The following is a 17,960-nucleotide window of genomic DNA, read 5'->3' on the forward strand; positions in this document are numbered from 1 at the left end:
TGTACAGAGACATATTTCAAATGGATAGTTATTCTTCAAACCTTTCAAAGACTAACAGAATATGGTGGTATGGGAGAATTGTCTGTATTCTGTCAATTATGTTTTATATAAATGCTTTTTGGCCAGACAGGAAGTATAGGTGGTACAAACAGACAGAAAGTAAAGGTGGGGCAATGAAAACAGGAGAACACTGGGAAGGAGGAAGCCCATTCTTCTGCAGACCTGCCCAGACCAGCAAAGAAGCAGGATGTGACCTACCCTGCCGAAAAAGGTACCGAGCCATGTGGCTAACATATACTAAAATAATTGGCTAACATATGTTATAAGAGTTAACAAAAAGGCTGAGCTAATTAATGGGCCAATCAGTTTATAACTTGTGGAGACTTCTGTGAGATTTTCTTTGGGGCTTACTGGCTACAGGAACCAGGCAGGACAAAAACCCCAGTTAACAGGCCCCTCATGTTACAACATGGTACTTAAAATGTTTTACAAATCTAGGACTTTTTATGACAATGAGACACATCTCCTGGCAGCACCAATTACTTCAAGAGTAAAGGAGGGTATCAAAGAGGCTCCTTATAGAGTTTAATAGCTATTTGTGCTAGAAATTGTTCTTGCCGATACTGCTTGATGTTATACTGTATGAACTGGACAGGCAGGACCCACAGAAAAATGACTGCTGAGGCTGCCTTAAGGTGTGATGGTCCTTTGTGTTCCATGCTTTATGAAAGAGTCTGCCAGACATTCTGCAGGACATAGAAGAAAGTGACTGACAATCTGCCAATATAGGTGGAAATGTCTTTGAAATTTCCTGCTTCATGGAGAAGTCTGTTGGATACTATGAGCCTGTAGGCTGAAGATGGGTTCTCCAATGCTGCAGAAGAACTTTAGGTGACTGTCTAAACAGTGAGATGTCTCTGTTAATTCTAGAGTTTTGGAAGTTGCTTACAATGCACTTTCAGTTAACTTAAATAATATATCCTTCTGGTATCATGGTGGTGTTGAAGAATAGATAGTTTTCCTAGTTATGGTAAAAGATAAAGTAGATATAAATATTGCAACTATAATTCTTGTTTTATACCTGTTTTGTTGTATGTAATTTTATTATGTTAAAATTAAAACCTTTTTAATTAGACAGGAAAGGGAAGGTAATGTGGGATTCCCCTCTGTATGCTGTTACTATGTTCTATTGCCATTGCTTAATAAAGAAGCTGTTTTCAGCCAATGGCTTAACATAATATATCCAGGATGGAAAAGATATATAGAGAAAGTAGGAAGCATCAGGGAGAAGCCATGTGGCCCCTGCAGGAGAGAGATGCTGGTAGGAACCTTACTGGTAGGCCACAACTACTTAGTGATACACAGATTAATAGAAATGGCTTAATTTAATTTAAGATGTAAGAGTTATCCAATAAGAAGTGTGAGATAATAGGCCAAGCATTGTTGTAATAATACAGTTGCTGTGTGGTTATTTCAGGTCTGTGTGCTGGGAAACAAATAGGTAGTCTCTGTCTACAAATCTGGGTCCTCAAGGACTGAGTTGGTAGGAAGACATTCACAATCCTGCCTGATGTGTCTCAGCTCAGGTGGGTGGAAGCCACCCACAGGCCAGTTAAGGTATCACAGTTCTGGACTGGCTGAAAATATTCATGGTCCAATATAGACAGCTTTTTCTTTAGGCTGCCAGGTTATAAAATACAACACAGAGACTTACTATTAGTTGTTAATGATTGGCCGATAGCTTAGACTTGTTTCTAACTAGCTCTTATAACTTAAAATTAACCATTTTTTATCAATCTACTTTTTGTTTTATGACTTTTTTACCTTTACTCTGTATTGCCCATGCTGCTTCCTCTGGACCCTGGTATCTTTTTACAGCTCTGCCTTTCTTCTTCCCAGTATCATCTCTGTTCAAAACTCCTACCCAGCTACTGGCCATTCAGCTATTTTTTTCTTTTAACTTTATATGGAAAAAAAAAAACCCAGGATAGCCAAAACAATCTTATACAATGAAAGTATTTCCGGAGGCATTACCATCCCTGACTTCAAACTCTATTACAGAGCTACAATAATGAAAACAGCATGGTATTGGCACAAAAACAGAGATGTTGACCAATGGAATCGAATAGAAGACCCAGATATTAATCCACAAACCTATGAACATCTGATTTTTGACAAAGGAGCTAAGAGTATACAATGGAAGAAAGAAAGCATCTTTAACAAATGGTGCTGCCATAACTGGATGTCAACCTGTAGAAGAATGAAAGTAGATCCATTTCTATCACCATGCACAAAACTCAAGTCCAAATGGATTAAAGTCCTAAATATTAATCTGACCACACTGAATCTGATAGAAGAGAAAGTGGGAAGTAGTCTACAACATATGGACACAGGACACCACTTCCTATGTAGAACCCCAGTAGCACAGACAATAAGAGCAACATTGAATAAATGGGACCTCCTGAAACTGAGAAGCTTCTGTAAAGCAAAGGACATTGTCTTTATTTTCTTTTACACACCAAAGCAGTTTCACCTCCCTTCTCCTCCCATTCCATCTTACCAAATTTCTTCTGCCCCCTCTCCCATCCATTCCCCCTCCATCTCTATTCAGATGGTGAAAGGTCTCATTTGGTAATAAACAAAACATGGCACATCAAGTTGAGACAGGACCAAACTCTTCTCACTGCCCATAGAGAATATGTCCCAAAGAGCCAGCTCATGCATCAAGTCCTGGTCCCACTGCTAGAGGCTCCACTAAAGACCAAGCTAAACAACTCTGCATCTGTCATTGAAATACAGAGGAACTAAGTAAGTCTTAGATAGCAGGAAATAATCAGTCTTGATTGAAATCAATAAAACTGAAACAATGAAAACAGTACTAAAAATCAATGAAACAAAAGTTGCTTCTTTGAGAAAATCAATACAACAGGCAAACCCTTATCAAAACTAACCAAAGAGCATAGAGAATATCCAAATTAACAAAATCAAAATGAAAGGGGGGTGTCACAGCAGATTCCAAGGAAATACAAAGAATCATTAGGTTATACTTCAAAAACCTGTACTCCACCAAAACTGGAAAAATCTAAAAGAAATGGACAATGTTCTTGATAGGTACCACATTATTAAAATTAATCTAGACCAGATAAAACAATTTAAACTGACTATATCTCCTAAGATATAGAACAGTCATTCAAATCTCCAAACAAAAAAGAAAAAGAAAAGAAAGAAAAGGCTAGGCCCCAAACGGTTTCGGCACAGAATTCTATCAGAATTTCAAAGAGCTAATAAAAATATTCCTCACAATTGTTCTACCAATAGAAACATAAGGGATATTGCCAAATTCTTTTTATGAGGCCACAGTTACCCTGATACTCAAACCAAACAAAGATGCAACAATAAGAGAATTATAGGCCAGTCTCACTCAGGACATGGATTCAAAAATATTCGATAAATACTGGCAACCAAATCCAAGAACACTTAAAAAAATCATCACTATGATCAAGTTAGGCTTAATCCCAGAGATGCAGGGATGGTTCAACATACAAAAATCAGTTGATGTAGTCTACCATATAAACAAAAACTGATAGAAAAAAAAAACACATGATCCCTAATTGGATGCTGAAAAATCCTTTGAGAAAATCCAACACCGCTTCATGATAAAGGTTCTAGAGAGAACAAGGAGAGATACAAAGAACATACTGAAACATAATAAGGCAATATACAGTAAGCTAACAGCCCAACATAAAATTAAATGGAGAGAAACTCAAAGTGATTCCACTAAAATCAGGGACAAGACATGGCTTTACTTTCTACTTTTTATTAAACCAATCTGAGTGACAAAATCTTCACAGTGTACAAAATATTATGATTCCACACAACAGCCCCACACAGTGCTGTGGTCAGGAGAGTGCTATTATGATGAACAAATTTATAGTGGACAAATGGGAAAGAAAGAGAAGTATAATGGTTCATGTGCTGTAGAAAGAGGTGGAACTGAAGAAGCAAAGGAAATGAGGAATACAATGATATGGGTAGCCTCCTTGCAACCAGTGATAAGGCACTGTTCAGTCTCCAGCTGCTGCCAAGCACCATGTCTGGATCCATGGTATTACCACAGCCGGAATCTGTGTTGACATCAATAGCCCATGCTGACCCAAAGGCTATAAAAGTGTCTGGGCTGCCACCTGTGCTCTTGCAGGTGTGGGAGGGCACTGTGGTTATAAGGTCTTTACTAATGTGCATGGTCTGCGCATCCACCTGGTGTCATGGTGATGTTCAGGACCAATCTACAGCTGAGAGTCATGTTTGGGTCCAAGGTCCTACCACACCCAGGGTCTATGTTAATGTCTATGACCCAAGTTGCCACCAAAAGCCTATGGATGTCCAAGTCTAGGTTCTTACCTTGGCTATGTCGGCATCCATGGGATTCTGCTGCCACTGGAGCTTGCCAATCTGGGTGGTCTGCACTGCCAACCAGGGCCGTGAGGACATATGGGCCTGAGCTGCTAGCAAGGGCTCTATCTGGGTCTGTAGCCCTGCAGCAACCAGAGTCTGTGTTATTGTTAATGGTTTCAGTTTCCACTGAAGTCCATGAAGATGCCTGGAATAAGGTCAGTCACATCAGTCCACATTGGTGTCTGAGTGCCATACTACCATTGGGGCCATGGTGACATGTGTACCTGAGCTACAGATAAGGGCCATGTCTGTGTCCATTGTGCTTGTATAGGCAATGTCTGTGTTCATGTCCATGGCTCTTATTACCATCAAAGTCTGTGCAGATTCCTGGGTTCTGGATCACTATGTGGGGTTATGTTGGTGTCCAAAGACCACATTGCTGGTGGTGCCAAGCCAATGGGAGTGGCCCATGTTGTTACCTGTGGCCATGATGATATCTAGTGATGGCGGAGCTGACCAATCCCTTTGTCTGAGGGGTGTGACACCTCTGGGGCCCCAAATACCTTTAAAATATCCGTGTGCTTTTATTTGCCCTCTTTGTTTTTCCCTGGGTTCTTTGCTGGAATGTTGGCTTTTGTAAGTTCCCTTTTCTTTCCTTTATTAAAGCTGAATATTACATATTAAAGCTAGTCTGGTTAATCATAATTGCCGGTCGACTACGCCCCTTCAATATAGGACCCCAGCTCCTGCCAAGAACAGTATCTGAGTCTGTGGTCCTATTGCAGCCAGCAAAGGCCACATGAATGCACAGGGTGTGGGCTACAACTTGTGCCCTTGGGGGTTTCCGAGGCTTATGCTGCCAAAGGAGCGATACTGATCTGAGTTGCCTATGCTGCCACCCGGGGACATGGTGTTGTCCAAGCCCAAGTTGCTACTAAGGGCCATGTATTGGTCCATGTCCCTGTAGCAGCCAATGTGTAGTGAGGAGCTGCGGGCAGCTTCCCGCCGCCCTGCTCTCGGCCACCGGCTAGCTTAAAACCCGAAATGACAACACACAAATTGTATTCTTTTAAACACTGCCTGGCCCATTAATTCCAGCCTCTTACTCACGTCTTGACTAACCCATATCTAATAATCTGTGTAGCACCACAATCCGTGTCTTACCAGGAAAGATTCAGCATGTCTGACCTGGCGGCTGGCTTCATCTCATCTCTCTCCCTGAGGAGAGGCACGGCAGTCTGTCTAACTTAGGAGAGGCATAGCATCTGACTGAGCCATCTACCTCACTTCCTTCTTCCTGTTCTGTCTACTCCACCCACCTAAGGGCCGGTCTATCAGATGGGCCAGGCAGTTTCTTTATTAGCCAATGGGAAGCCTCCATCACCAATGCCTGAGTTTATATGTGTGGTTCCTGAAACCACCAAGTGCTGTGCAGATTCCTGGGGTCTGGTAGGTCACTAGAGACCATTTTATGCTCAAACATCATACTGTTTCTGGGCTCAAACTGATCCGGGTGGCCTGAGCTGCTACGGGGGCTATAGTGATGTCCAGGCCATGTCTGGGTTTATGTTCCTGATGCAGCTGTAGTCAGTGTTGATGTCTATGGCTTGTATTACCACAGGGGGTCATAAGAAACATGTATGATGAAATATGAGGCCCAGACTGAGCTGACTGCACTCTTCACTGGCTATGGGATAGTTGGTCCTGCCCTTTGCAGGACACTGCAACAAGAGTTGGCCCTGTCCCTTGCATGGCACTGCAGCAAGACTTGGCCTTAACTCTCACAGGATAGCTGGCAATAATGACCTATACGTGGGATAACTGCCCTACTCTGTACTCGTGGACATGGGTGGTGATGGTATGGGTGTAGGAGAGTTGTCTTAAAGGGGCTAGTCTCAGTGACCAGGTTTTACTAGCTCAACTATCTTACTAGGGCCTTAGATTGGCCCACCCAAACATCTATCCCATCTAGGACTTACTGGAGTTCATGAAGTGACTGGTCCTGTAGAATAATAACTTCAGGATCTCTATGACTCAGGCCAGCCACAGGCTTTCCAGAGGAGTTTCAAGTGAGGATCCAGTGATAATGATGTACCAGAACTAGAGCCCTCGAACCATACCTATGACTCTTTGCAATGAACATTTGCTAGTAAATCTAATTGGATAAAAGGGTATACTATGAGACACACTGCAGCTCCAATGCTACCAGGACAAATGAAAAGGTGTTGGAGAAGTGGAAAAGGGAGGAGGAGGGAAGAGGTGCTTGTTTGTTGGTTTGGTTGGTTTTAAGTTTTTTAAATTAATTTTGGCAATTATATTGCAAGGGTAAAAAGGGGAATATAGAGAGACTGGAAAACGAGCAAAATTTGGTATATAATGTGAAATTCCTAGAGAATCAATAAAGAAATTATCTTTTAAAAAGTTTTATTTCTCATTGACATCAGTGCTTTTTTGATACTATACTTAACAATATGAAATGATTCTGCAATAGCAGTTTTAATTGGCCTTTCTCTAAGGATAGAAATGCTACATATCTTTTCATATCCCTGATGGACATTTGTATGTGTCCTTTGAGAATATGTAATCAGGGTCCTTTGTCTATTGTATAATCATGTTATTTTCTGCTAATGAGTCACCTGAGGACCCTTATAGTGGTTGTATTTTTCCTATTTTAAAAATAAAACTGATTACATTAGAACAATAACATTTAAAGTTTATAATATTCCAAACACTTAGATTTTGCTTTAACTTTCTCTTTTTAAAAGATTTATTTGTTTTATATGATATTTGTGTCTGCATGTGTATGTGGAACCAAATGCATACCAGTGCCCATGTAGGCAAAAATATGGTAACCTAGATCCACTGAAAACTCAAGTTAAAGGAGTTATGTGCCACTATGTTGCTGTGGGGAATCAAACTCAGATCCTCTATGAAAGTAGTACTTGCTCTTAAACTGTGAGCCATTCCTCTAGCTTAATTTAATCCTAACAGGTAGATTTTATCTTTGTATTTTAAGTTAGAAATCACACATACTAAACAGTACTTGCAAAAATATTTCTCCTTATGGAAAAGTGTTGCATACTCCAGATGCCAATGCAGACTGTACTGCCACGCTGTTTACCTACATGTACATGGAAGTCCATACCTTGCTTTGTTTTATATTGAGGACGTAAGGACAGATGAACATGAAACTACATTTCATAAAATATGTTAAGGATAATGGTGATGATAATGCCCTGAGTCATGGAGATCCTGTGGTTATTATTTTATAGAATGACTTTCCATGTCATAGAAAGTCAATCTTTTACTCATTAACTGATTGCTTATTTCATTACTTTTATAAATCCTAGTATAAAACTGGCTATTTTTATGGGCCTTTGAAAAACAAGACAATGAGACAATGTCTATGCCTCAATTAGGTTGGTATAATAAAGAATTCAGAACATAAAATGATTGTTTTGTACACTAATAAAAGCTAGTATTGACATAAATACTAAAGCGAGTGAGATTAACACAGAGAAGGCTTTTTCTAGAAAAGATAATAGCAATTTTGAAAGAAGATGTATTTTGGAAGAGGTGGAAAAGAATGTCACAAGTATAATGAATGTGAATAAAGGAACATTGAATTGACAAAAGAAGTGTCCAATAAGGGTCTTTTGAGTTTTTTAACAGGACTTGATCAATATGTTATGGATGCTGCATGACTTAAATTATGAGTCTGATAATTCAGAAAAGACTGTACCTACTAAATATTCATGAATTTCTTCTCGTCTTCTATTTTATTTCAGTTCTCTTCCTTTTCTTTTCCTGTGTAACTAGTTTATCTTGTCCCTCTCAATGTAAGCTTACATCACCTGAAGTTACTATTATCCTTTATAATTTTTCATTAGGTCTTTAAATACTATGAACAACCTCTCAATCCAAAGGACACCTATGTCCTTACTTTTAAAAAGCCTTCTCCAAACAGAATGTGTAATAATAAGAAATCCATATTTTTGTCCATTTTCCATAATTCCTTAATGAAATTCTTTCACAACAAACAGTTCATTTATTCTCCCAAATGAATCTTCAGCTCCCTTAGGACAAGAACCCTTCCTAGGATTATAATTATCTTCTTTCTATTTTATGTTTCTATACCACAAATTACCTCTCTCTTTACAATTCACCTATTGTCTTAGTTACTCCTTCTAGTTTTTTAATAAAATACCCAACCAAAAGCAGCTTAGGAGGAAGGAATTTATTTCCAATATCCAGGAAAGTCAGACAAGAACTCAAGGCAGAAATCTGGAGGTAGGAACTGGAACAGAGGCCACAGAGAAAAGGAAAGTTGCTTACTGAATAGCTCTCCATGACTTGCTGCTTAGCCATGTTTTCTTATAACACCCAGTACTTCCCAGCCTAGAGTGTTGCACTACCTACACTGAGCTGGGAACTTCAACTCCAGTCAATCATCAATCAATAGACTTGCCTACAAGCCAATTTAGTGGAAATATTTTATTAATTGATAATCTCTCTTTCCCAAATAACTCCAACTTATGCTAAGTTGACATAAAACTAGCCAACACAGTGACATTAACAATATCACAGAATATAGAAATATGAGGTATTTTATCACCTCTATATAATAGTCCTGCCAACTACTTTGAAGAATGAACATCTTTCCTTCTTGAGATATCCATTTTATTTTAAAAATTTAATTTTATTTACATTTTCTCTTACTTCCTTTTTAGATCTGCTACAAAAATAGTTTAATTAACAAGTGGGTTATTAAAAACCTATGCTGACTTACTTCCTTGGTTCTAGTCTCTCATTTTTGCTTTTTCTAGACAACAGATTATGCTTTCTTTAGAACATACATACATCATACATTAAATTTGAAAACCCTATCTTTAATATCAAAATTCCCAACTAATGTTCAACTACTACCCACTGTTATCAGCCTAAGGTCTTAGTTGCAAAGAACAGATGTGATTCTTTTTGCTTAAGAAGAAAAGTAACCAAGTTCAAATACCTTTACCCTCAAGAGCAAGATGGCTTTCATGTGGATATCTTCTTCTACTTCATAACTTGAAATCAAAACCTAACACGTAATCAGCAACAAGGCATTGAGAGGATTCCTAATTCATTCAAGTTGGTGTCCTTGCCTAACTCCAAAGCTCTTAGTGAGCAAAAAATAATTATTTGTTTACACTATTCTATTATTTTATATTAATTATAGCCACAAAATATTTTACACATAAATACACATCTTCTACTGTTGGTTTATCTATGTCTTATTAAAATTATGTTTTTATGATTTCTTAGAAGACTGTAACTAGCACCTGTAGTAGTTTGAAAGAAAATAATCCGTATAAGCTCATAGGGAGTGGCACTATTAGGAGATGTGACCTATTTGGAGTAGATATGGTCCTATTGGAGGAAGAGTGCCATTGGGAGTGAGTTTTGATGTTTCAGGTGTTCAAACCAGGCCCAATATCATTTCTCTTCCTTCTGCTTTCAGATTCAGATAAAGAATTCTCAGTTACTCCTCCAGCAAAAAGTTTGTCAGCATGCAGCCATACTTTCTGCCATTATGGTCAAGGACTAAATCTCTGGAACTGTATGTCAGCTCCAATTAAATGTTTTGCTTTGTAAGAGTTGTGGTGGTCATGGTATCTCTTTGCAGTAATAGAAACGCTAATACAGTGTCCCTATAAAAAAATAACATGGAGCCACTTGATCTTCTGCCAAATGGTAAGAGGATGCATTCTTTGAAAAGAATTCTTCCCCATTGGTTTTGTTGTTGTCTTAATTTGGGAATTCTGTGTCTTCAGGACTTTAACAAGTAAATTCCCAACCATTATCAGTATACCCATCTCAGGTGTTTTATGGTAGAAACCCAAACAGAAGAACACATTACTTGTTGATAAATGTGGCAACAGAATATATCACAATTGGTACCAACAACTCTTCCCATTTGCTATTGGCAGCAATTGGATCCTGTGAGTTCATGACAACTATGAGCAGAAATGCATGTCTCTGTGTTACTTAGGTGGAGTTAGTGGTCAGTGAAAATATTAAAAATATGCACTTATTAATTCAGTTCTGTTAATTCTAAATCATAAAGGAAATGGAGTTATGCCAGCAAATCTAATTTTAATCTAATGAAGTGCTGCATTCTCATTAACTAAATGGTTATATTTCACCAAAATTTTTAACAATGGAATAATAAACTTGTCTTCTGTTATTTATTTTTTACTATTCATCTGAAAGGGAGAAAATAATCAAGGCTATATTAAATAAAATCATTTCAGATGAAGTACTATCAACAAATTAATTATTGAGATTATTTTCTCCACTCCATTAATTATACTTCTCAGTAAAATTTTGTGCTTTTTAGGGGAGAATGTATGTTAAGTAATATTAAACAGAAAAAAATGATTACAAATATACGTGATTAAACCAGAAAAATGAGTGTCAGTGAATTATTAATCCAAATTGTGATATTAACTTTTTTACATTTTATTTGTACCTGTAAACTATGGCAACGTATGCATTTATGTTCATGTCCATTTTTGTGTATAGGTGCACATTCAGAAGTGTGACCATGCTTGTGAAAACCAGAGATCATCATTGTGTATCTTTCTCAACCACTCTACTTTTTACTTGTTTGATACAGAATTTCTCTCGGAACCTAGAGCTCATGGATTCAGCTATATTGGCTGACCAATGAGCTCCAGGGACCCTCCTGCCTCTACATCCTCAGTATTGTGATTATAAATAAATGCCACAGCACACAGTTTTTTACATGGGAAGATTAGAAATCATGTTGTTATGTTGTATGGCACTTTAACAACTGATCAGCTTCCCCAGACCTGTCATCAGTTATTAAAGAGATGATAAATATGTTATGTGTGATAGTTTTTATTAAATCAAAAAAATTTGACATGGGCTAGGGAAGTTGTCTCAATGTTAAAAAGCAGAGGTTGTTCCTATAGAGAACATTGATTCAATTCCCATCACAGTGCCTCACAACTGTCTATAGCTCCTGTTCCAGGGTATCCAACACCATCTTCTGACCTCTGCGTGTACCAAGCATGCTGTTGTACACATTATAAATTCAGGAAAACTACTCATACACATTAAATAATATAATAATTATTAAATTATAACTGACACACTACAGAGCTTGGCCAAATGGAAGCTTATAGTGCTTTGTGATTAATTTCTTCTTCTTTCTACAACATTAAGGAATAGTTTAAAATGGTGTCATTTCTAATAGACTAGGTTTTAGAAGCATCATCTTGTGAGAGCAGAACACTACACAGGCTGTAGATTTTGTAGTGAGGGGTGAGGCATGGATTTTTTCTGCTTAAAGTCACTAACATATGGGAGAGTCCTTTGTTCCAGTAGTATGACATACTTCACCACAATGTAAATTATTTCCTGATATTGCTTTATTTCAAATTATTTGAAGCTCTGTGTCCAGAGTCTAAAATATTTGCAAAATGAAAATGCTGCTTACCAAGTTTGTCATTCTATGTTAGCTGCAAAAAGTGTGTCAGTCTGTGCTTATCAATGAGTAATCCCTTCATTCTACATATGTGAAAGTATTTGTTATCAATATTCTTTCCCTCCTTTTCTAACCTAACAGAATACATAAAAGTCTAAAATACTTGCAGTTCTTTCTTTTGAGTTATATGATAGAGAACATGTATTTCTTTCCTCAAAAAGTATCCAAGCTTTGAATTCAAAGAATTAAATATCTAGATTAAACTGTCAGCTTGTATAAACTTGAGGTATGAAAAGGAAAAGTGTTATTTAGTGTCATGAAGATTATTGAAACTTGGAGTAAAATACAGAGGAAAGAAAAGAAAATCTCAGTCAAAAAAATCTACACTCAAAAATTCCTGTAGTGTTTGACAGAAGAATTAGCTCCTGTGGGGACTGCAGCCCCAAGTTATGAGATCCCTGCCCCCTTTTGAGGTGCTTATCTGCAAAGAAAACATGATAAATTCCCTCTGCTCCTGGAGCAGGGAAAGGAAGGAATTTTGAGTGCATGGTGATTGTTCCTTGATCCCTGCCAGGTTTAGGTTACAGTCCCTTCGCAGCCCCCTCCTCATTTGGTGCCATGGTATAAAAGCCAGCCCCAGCAGGACAATAAAAAAGCTGTTCCACCTCAACCTCGTGCTCTGTGCATTCATTCAATTCAGACACCCTCCGCCGAGATTCTTGGTTCCAGTCCACGCTGGCGCAGCAAGCTCCCATTCACCAAGCCCATAAAAAAGTGTGAGAAGAATGTGAAATGGCAACAAAATAATTTTCAATAATTTTGGCATAAAAAATAGTGGTAAGCAAAATGTAACAAGGTACTTTATGTATTTAGTAAAGAAAAGAATCAGATCATATTAATATTACTGCCTGAGGACAAAATCCATACATTCATATTAAAAATGACTAAAGTAGCATACTGCTGAACTTTTCTTCAAATACTCTTTTGAGAGTTATTAATAGGTATTCCACAGAATTTATTATATATATTTATTTATATATATTTATATAAATATTTATATTTATATATATTTATATATATATTTATTTATAAATATATATATAATATATATTACTCTTATTGTTAAGACATATAAAATGTGTTGAATGCAGAAACATTCTGCAAAACCTGTAAAAAGAAAACTTGTGTAGCTTCATGAAACCTAACATTTCCCAAATAGTGTTGAAGAACAGGATGTTCTTTTGAAGAAACCTAAGTCAGACAGTTTTTTTTCCTTAGGCTGAAAAAAAGGGGTTTTTTTGGTTTTTTCGAGACAGGGTTTCCCTGTAGTTTCTAGAGCCTGTCCTGGAACTAACTCTTGTAGACCAGGCTGGCCTCGAACTCAGAGATCCACCTGCCTCTGCCTCCCGAGTGCTGGGATTAAAGGCGTGCGCCACCACCGCCCGGCTGATAATTTGGATTATTGGGGAAGGAAAGGAAAGATGGTGGCCATGGAACTCTTTTTTGTCATTTATTACCTGTGTGATGTGGCCACGACTGGTGGCTCTAATACTTCTATTGTGTGTCGTTTGTATATATGCTAACTAAATTTCTTTGTTGAGGTATTGCAATTTCATCCTGGACTCTTCTTTTTGGAAGGCTATCTCAAAGAAGAGCAGCTGTATAGTCATACATCTTTGGTCTTTCATACTAGGTCCTTTTAACAGTTCTCCAATGTTCATGATGTTATGACATAAGGTCAGGTGGTGGTGGCCAGCATTCGGAAGACACAGGCAGGGAAATCTCTGTGAATTCGAGGCTAGCCTAATCTTCAAGAGTCAGTTTCAGGTCAGAATCCAAAGCTACAGAGAAATGTTGTCTTAAAAACAAAACAAAACAAAAAAGACATAGACAATTTACTGTACTCTTTCAATACATGTTTCTTAAAAATTTCTTTTGGATCTTGTGATATAGACAACCCTAGCAGGACCCTTAAACTTAAAAATCACTGGACCAGCAAGTGATACTAATTTCTATGTCTTATAGTTCAAGAAATATAACAAGGACCCTCAAACACATATCCATCATCCATTTGTTTATGGTAACAAATAGGCAAAGTAAGACTTCAGGTCTGCACTGTAGTAACAGATATGGAAGGGTTTAGGATAATTTCATCTCTTTTTAGTTTTTTAAAATTTTAACTTTTCTTTGTCTTTCATACATGTATATATGAATTTTAGTCATTTCACACCTTATTACCCTACCTCATTTTTCTATTTCTCCTCTTGAAAGATTATTTTCCTAACAACTTTCAATCTTATTTTTATGGTTTGAGTGTGTTTGTGTGCATGCATGCATGCATGCATGTATGTGTGTGTGTGTGTGTGTGCATCCTACTGAGTTTAGTTTAAGTAAGGATGCTTGCATGAGTATGGATGGGAGGTTCTTTATTAGAGTATGGGCAACTTTTCAGTGGCTCTATTACTGGAGAAAGTGAACCCCTTCATTTATTACTAACAATTGCTAATACTCCATTGGGGAAAGGAGACCTTGTTACCCCATCTGCCTTCTATGATGAAATGCTTACAGGGTCACACTTGTGTATATTTTGTGCATGTAAACTTATAAATGTGTTGTTTGGGTCATATTCAAAAATATGGTTTCTAAGCATTCCTTCACAACCTCTATCTCTTATAATCCTTATCTCTCATCTTCTGATCCTTGTAGGGAAGGGAGGAATTATACACATAGCTCCCCAGGCAATACGGGCTACTGCCATTTCTCTTTGATGCCCACTATAACTTCATGATTATACCCTATTGCTGAAAATAAGACATATTTTGCAAGAAGAAATGGATTAATCAAGTTATATCTGAGCTGAAGTTGACCAGATCTGGATAGTTTTCATACTGCATTAAGTTTCTGGGGGAGAGAAAAGTCATGAATTATCTTACCCAATGGTGAACCCTCTGAGCTATAATAACAACTGGCTTGGTAAGATATACTTAATGGTGCAATAGGGACTTTGTATTTTTACAAGAATCAAATAAAATTTGAATTGCTGAAAACAGTCAAAAATTAACAGAATCTGGAGTTTTTATAAGGGATATAATGAGAGAGAAAATTGCTATTTCATGTTAACATTTCTTAGAATCATCTCATCATTGGTGAAAATTGTTTTTTTTTTATTTTGAAGCCTTTCCATAACAAATGAGAACATTAACCTTGATTATCATTATTTTACTACTTCCCTTATCTTTTATGAATAATATTTCTATGTTTTGAATAAGAATGTTTGATTCAATTTGAATTTTTCATTGTGATCATCGAAACATTAGGATAACAACTATTTTCTGAGGATATCGTAAAATATACATCATTTTATGAATCAGAAAGACTCAAATCCAAACTTCTTCTTTGCATTCAGCAGATGAACAGACTTTCCTAATTTATAAAATACAGTCTCAGTGTAATAATTTTGTGAGTGTTAAACTGATTAGCTGTAACATTCACAGTATATTGGTGGTAACACTGTAGTTACCTGGAAGATTTACCTTTTTTCTCTATCTTCTCTGCATTTTTAGCTTACTTTGATAATTTATTTGTACTAGAATTAAGAGTTTCCTTTACAGGGAAGTTGATAAATTTAGTCTTCGATATTCACTTTTTTGAGTACTTCAAGTTATTCCTTTTTATCATTGCATTTTGACATACTAGTTGTATCAACAGACCAATAAAATCTGATTGTGTTTATAATGATATTTAAAAATGTTTCTTTAGTCAAGGCTTGATAATCAGGAAAACTGGAAAAATCATAATTATATAAAAATAAGTAATTTAAACAAAGTCACTGTTCATAACATTCATAATATATATTTTCAATGAATCATAAGTACTAGTGCCTGTTAAAATATTACACACATAGTTTTAAAATACAAAAAGAAATGGTGGGCAGTGGTGGCGCATGCCTTTAATCCCAGCACTCGGGAGGCAGAGGCAGGCAGATCTCTGAGTTCGAGGCCAGCCTGGTCTACAAGAGCTAGTTCCAGGACAGGCTCTAGAAACTACAGGGAAACCCTGTCTCGAAAAAAAAAAAAAACCAGAAAAAAAAAGAAATGGTGATGTTTGCAGTCCAACATTACAACTGAAAAAGACCCAAACTGTAGGAATTCAATTGCAAGACTTGGGTTTCCCATTATTTCTAGATTATGTCAAACATCTTCAGTTAAATGCATTAAGTCATTTTAACACAATCCCTTAGTTCTCTATCAGGAAAATGTCTGACACTGTGTAGTTTGAGGGTCAGCTTAAATGTACAGTTTCAATTCCTAGCTCCTGTGAACTTTAAGATGCTAATGTAAAGTGGCTTAATTCCCCAAAATATTCTATTAATTATTTCTAATACAAAACAAATGGAAATGAGTTTTTCTAATATAAATACAAAATTTAAATATGTATATATATGTTACCTGAGTCATTAAGTGGCCAGAAATTGTTGATGGGTCTTTTGTTTGCTGAGTTTGTACTAATAATAGTTACAGTAGTTATGAATAGGTGAGATTCCAATCTAGAACTTCTTCATCAAACCTAACCCTCTCAGCAAGGAGAATTCATAATCAATAGAGGGAGTATTTGGGAACATGTAAATTTGCAGACTGTTCAGAGGAAGATAAGTCAATTCCTAGTTAAATCAGATCCCACATATCTTGAAGATTTAAATTGAGGGAAATGTAGCATAATCATGAGAGAGAGAGAGAGAGAGAGAGAGAGAGAGAGAGAGAGAGAGAGAGAGAGAGAGAGAGAGAGAATACTTGCATGTGAGCATATGAGCACTGGTAGGTTTCAAATGCATCAGGAGATGATGTCATAACTCTTCACATATGGGCAACACTAACTGGACCCAGTGGACTAAGTCAATTAATAATTATAAAAGGATGACATTATGTAGGAGGGATATGTGATAGGAACTATCTTGTAGGGAGATGGAAAGGAACTAGGGGGTGGTATGGCCAAGAATATGTTGTATGAAATTTTTCAAAGAATGTAGGAGAAGGGGTTTGAACTTGGAGCTTGTTGAGATAGTACACTAGGTAAAAGATGTTTTGTCTTTTAAGATAGATGACAAGACTACAATCCTAGGAATCCACATGAAGGTGAAAGAAGAAAGGTGGCTCCACAATTTCACTCTGACCTAAACAGTTGTGCTGAGCATGTCATGTGCATGCCCATGTACATGCATGCAATCATAATAAATAAAGTATTTTTAAAGTTTGGACTTTAAATAGTACCAAACTTTAAAAAATTAATTTTCTGTGTGAGTTACAATTAAGGTTCTGTTATAAATAAGAGGTCATTATAAGATTATAGAAGGTTATCCCAATGTATGGGACCTTAAAGGTTGTTTAATTAGTACATGAATAAAGAATTAAAGATAAAATAAATGAAAGTAGATATATCTTTTCCAGTGTATCAATCACTTCTTTTTGAACAGAAATGATGAGAATATTGTCTTATGTTACATGAGGAGGGTAGCCTTTTGTTTGTCCCAGCCGCCTGGCTAGCTTACACAGAAACTGTATTAATTAAAACACTGCTTGGCCCATTAGTTCTAGTTTCATATTGACTAATTCATACATCTTAATTTAACCTGTTTTTATTAATCTGTGTATCACCACATGACTGTAGCTTACCGACAAGATTCTAACCAGTGTTCGTCTCAGGCAGAAGATCCATGGCGGTGTCTCTCTCACTCTGCCCTTCTTCCCAACATTCAGTTCTGTCTTCTCCTCCTACCTAAGTTCTGCCCTATCAGGCCCAAAGCAGTTTCTTTATTCATTAACCAATGAAAGCAATACATGAACAGAAAAACATCCTACACCAGTCTTATTCTCAAACCCTGTATATATTTATAAACTCCATGTGAACTTCTCTTTCAACATCCCTTTTATACACATAAAAAGATTGCCTAAAGTTCAGAGAGTAAAACACCCACACTAATCAGTCTTACAGGTCAGGCAGTTATGACACACAACTTTAATCCCAGTATCCACATTAGTTTGCCCCAGAAACCAGGTGGTAGTGGTACACACCTTAA

The sequence above is a fragment of the Arvicola amphibius genome, chromosome X (assembly GCF_903992535.2).
Source record: "Arvicola amphibius chromosome X, mArvAmp1.2, whole genome shotgun sequence".
Lineage (NCBI taxonomy): Eukaryota > Metazoa > Chordata > Mammalia > Rodentia > Cricetidae > Arvicola > Arvicola amphibius.